At 45.9% G+C, this 4,468-nt stretch overlaps 1 pseudogene; it reads right to left on the bottom strand.

Annotated features, from left to right (window-relative positions):
- Positions 1–3,096: 3,096 nt before the first annotated feature.
- Positions 3,097–4,199, bottom strand: LOC116895515 (annotated as a pseudogene).
- Positions 4,200–4,468: the final 269 nt, after the last annotated feature.

Below are 4,468 nucleotides of genomic sequence, written 5' to 3'. Positions count from 1 at the left end.
CCCATCCCCCCACCTCCAACCCTTCCTTTCTCCAGTGCTGGGCTGGAACTCAGCATCACAGATGTTCTCCAAGTTCTCTGTCACCCAGCTACATCCCCAGCTCAAGGATTGCATTCATTCTCACAAAGTTCCCTATTTGTTTTGTTTAGTAATTTTGCTGTGTCCAACAATAACATGGTGACCAACATTTTGGGTGATGTTAGGGACAATAATTATAAGTTAGATGGACACTATCCATAAAACATCCTCTTCATGCTCCTTTGTTTTGTTTGTTTTATTGTTTTGTTTTTGTTTTTTAAACCTCTGAGGCCAGTTTTCAACAAAAGATATTACTGGGATAGGAAGGCAGGAGGCTGCATATGGGTTCAGTCCTGGCATTCCAATGGCTTCTGGATTGGCTTCCTTGGTCAGGGACTTGGGTGTTTAGATCGCCTCCTTTCCTGGCATGGCTTAAGCTCACTGTGCTCTATGAGTTGGTTAACCTAGCACCTGGGGAACCATGTCCATTCTCCTCCATGGCCTCAGTGTCCATAGGTGTGCAGTTTCCTATGCCCTGACCTTCTGTTGAGAGCTGAGAGCTGTGTATATTTTGAGGTCTCTGCTTTTCTGATTCCAGGCCTCTGTGTTCCATCAGCCTTTCTAGGTCTCTTGGGTCCTCCAAATGGTTCTTCTGGGACCCCAAGTTCATGGGCCTAGACCTTTCCCTTGGTCAACTCAAGTTGCCTATTCCCCTCCCCCCTCACACACCCCAGGGCATGTGACTTAGGCCTAAGGGGCTGAGAATGGTCGTTGAGCATGTGAGCCTCTGCAGACTGAGGCTCATCCCAGACCATGATGTTCTCAGCTTCCTCCCTTGCCTGGGCCATCCTCTGGCTCTGGCCCTTTCTGTGTTCATTTAAACACTGGGACTTTGGTAGTTAACTTGTACCTTAAATCCGAGATGAGTCTAAACCTAGCATTAAAGAATGATGTCATCCTAACACCTTCCTTCACTAAGTGCTTCCTGCAGTTACCTGGGCTGCTGATCGCCAGCACATCCTGTTGATTTTATCTTCAGGAATATGTCCTGGCCCTGTCTGCTTTTCGTCTCCACCCTTCCCTTCCTAAAAGGAGCTGCCTACTTGCTCAGTTTGTTTTGTTTGGATTTCTACAGGACTTTCCAGATTTATCTCCCAGATGCCTATCTTCATGGCAGCTGAGTGATTATTTTAAAATGTAAATGAGATCATGGATGTTTGCAAGACCCAACAAAGGTGCCTCTTCACATGTGAGGTAAGGTTGGCACTGTCTCCTGGCCGCTGCTTCTCAGCCAGCACTGTCCTTCTCAGGGTCCCTTCCTTCCTTTCTGTGTGCAGCCAGTCCACACTGACATCCTCTTTGCTCAGTGACAATGCACATTTTGGAGTAGGTTATAATGTAGCCCAGGCTAGCTTCCAGTTTGCCAGACAAGGATGGCCTTGAACCCCTAATCCTCCTGCTACCATCTTCTAATAACTACAGTGACAGTCACTTTTACCACAATTGGCTTTCTGCAGGCTAAGCAAGCATTCTACCAACTAAGTCACACCCCCAGCTGCTCCAATACCCTTTTCTGTTTCAACCACAGCACACATTATTTCCTGATTAATCATGTTGCTATATTTGTTTGTCTCTGCTTAAGAATAATGAATAAGGTGCATGAATGTTTACATATGCTGCTAAACATGTGCAAATATGTAAATAGGTTTAAATTTACTATGCTTTTTAATTATAGTCATGGTGACCATGGTAATATAATGTAAATCCATTCCTCAGTCCCTGGCCTGCAGCCTTCTCATGGATTAGGTCTTTAATCTTCATGGCAGTCTTATGAGGTCAGGACTGTTATTATCCATATTTTATTGTCGACAGAATCAAGGCACAAAGAATTGCAATGACTTTTCCAAGGCCCAAACCAGCTATTAGATAGTAAAGGATTTGCGTTTAGGCAAACTAATGTCGGGTACTTGAGGGCTCCACTCACAGACTGAGCAAGGCAAGACTCTCCATATTTAACTCAAATGTTTAACTACTGGGTAAAGAGGCAAGTGGAACAAAAGCCACATCCAAACAGGAGAAAGGGTTAACACAACAAAGAAACAGGGAAACTTACTTACATTATTAAAAAAAAAAAAACTCTCGCATTGTCAGAAAATAATGAAGTAGTCTTCACATTTGCTGAGATGGCTGCCTTTGCTAAGGCAAATATTTGGCATCATTTCTGTGGAAAGTAGGGAGGCAGCAGGCAAAATGCTTTAATTATAAAATGCACTGAAGGCTGGGATATGGCTCATTTGTTAGAGTGCTTACCTAGAACAAAGCCTGGTGTCTTGGTCACTCTTCTATTGCTGTGAAGAGACACCATGACCATGACAATTCTTACAAAAGAAAACATTTAATTGGAGCTTGCTTACAGCTTTAGAGGGTTGGCCCATTATCATGGTGAGAAACATGGTGGATGGCAGGCAGACATGGTGTTGGAGAAATCCACAGGCAAAAAAAAAAAAAAAAAAAAAAAAAAAAAAAGTGACACTGGACTTGACTTGTGTGTTTGAAAGCCCAAAGCTCACTATCAGTGACATACTTTCTCCAACAAGGCCACACATCTCATTTTTCCCAACTAGTGTCATTCTCTGATGACTAAACATTCAAATGTATGAGCCTATGGAAGTCATTCTTTTTTTGTGTGTGTGTAGACAAGTGTTGTTACTTATTTTATGGGCATTGGGCAAGATTGGGGGAAAGTTAATGTGGACGTTCTGGGTCAGTTGGAGGCCAGTGGGATGACATCAAGGTGGCCCTCCTGGAGGGGTGAAGGGAAAGGGCCAGAGAAAGGGGCAAACCCTGGGAGGTCACTTCCCTCAGAAGATAACTAGCTTGGGAGCAATGGCTGACACTGCACTTGCAGCCATATGTCCCATAGCCAAGGACTCCCCCTTTGTGGAGGGTGTGAATTGGGAATGTCACCTTCCTGGAACTCCTGACAATGAGGTTCTCTTTTGGTGACAGGATTTGGGGAGGCAGGGCTGAGACAGGGAGGAGATGACAAGACTCAGACAGGGTGCTCCAGAGACCTTCCTAGGTCTGCACGTGTGTCGGCTGGATAACACCGGCCACTTCTAGAGTGTTGATAGCTGGCAAGTTCTTCAGGCGGTGGCAGTATTCACAAATATGTTGACCATCCATGGCCACCTTAAAGCAGTAACTTCACATAAGATCCACACTGAGAAGCTCTGGCCACGAATGAAGGGCATTCTTCCAGTCAGACTTCACTCTTTGGGCCCCCAGGAGTTGTTGATTTGAATGTTTCAGACCACAGCCTTCTCATTGAAATGGGGATTCAGGGGGAAAGAAAAGTAACCAGCGAAGGTTAATATGGAACCTCTTAGCATCTGGCAATACCATGCCTGATATGATGGACTTGGATGGGTAAAGCCCATTTGGGATGCTGGTGAAGAAAGGTATAGTATAGGCTGGGGTCGGGTATGCCATAGGAGGGATTCCAGGAGTAGAGAACATCTGTCCAGGGGTGCTGTGAACTGTGTGGATGATAGTTTGAGCCACGGGTGCCTGGTGGGCAGGCTGAAAGCCCTGAGTTTGCTGTTTGTGCCTCTTGGGCGTCTGTGGGAACTAGACCAGCTGAGAAAATTGCATTGTGGAGAAGACAGGCTGGACAGGGGCTGCAGTGGAATTCTGGAAGGTGATGAAGGACAGGTGCAAGCAGCCCAAGACCGAAATGGTGTCCATGAGGTGGTAGGGCACACGGTGTGAGTACTGTACAAAGAAGTTCTTGTTCACCATCACCTTGAAATCTGACCTCTGTACCAGGAAGCAAAGCTCAAAGGGCATCCCCTTTTGGAAGGGCATCTGCATCTTCCTCTCCTCAGGCCCCCACTTTCCTTTCTGCTTCGTATTGCAAACCACATACCCTCCTTCCTCAAACCGGGGATTGAAGTGGAAGGCAATGTCATTTCCACTGAAGCTGGTCTGAAAGTTCACCGCAATCCTATTTGGAAAAGGGTGGACGGTCTCCTGGAGGGTGATCTAAAGTCCGCCTGCAACCCTCCTTGGATTATTCCAGTAAAGGGGATGACTGGGTTCATGTATGGAGGCTGGGTGCTGAAGAAAGCCATCTCTTCTGTCTGGGGGAACCAACGCTCTATGGAAGTCATTCTTAAACTTCCACACCTGGGTTCAATCTCTAAGACTATGTAACCTGGTATGGTGGCACGTGCCTGCAATCCTGGCACTTGGGAGGTGGAGGCAGGAGGATCAGATGTTCAAAGTCATTCTTGGTTACATCAAGGCAAGCCTGGGCTACATCGGAACCTGACTCAGAACCAAACCAAGCCAAAGAAACAAGAAAGTCTGCAGAGATGCATTTTTCCCTCTGAAATGATTTTGTTGCTGGGTTCACTTACTTTTTACAGTAATTATGAGAAAGACTATT

This window comes from Rattus rattus, chromosome 3, assembly GCF_011064425.1.
Source record: "Rattus rattus isolate New Zealand chromosome 3, Rrattus_CSIRO_v1, whole genome shotgun sequence".
Lineage (NCBI taxonomy): Eukaryota > Metazoa > Chordata > Mammalia > Rodentia > Muridae > Rattus > Rattus rattus.
This window is presented reverse-complemented; position numbering and strand designations above follow the sequence as displayed.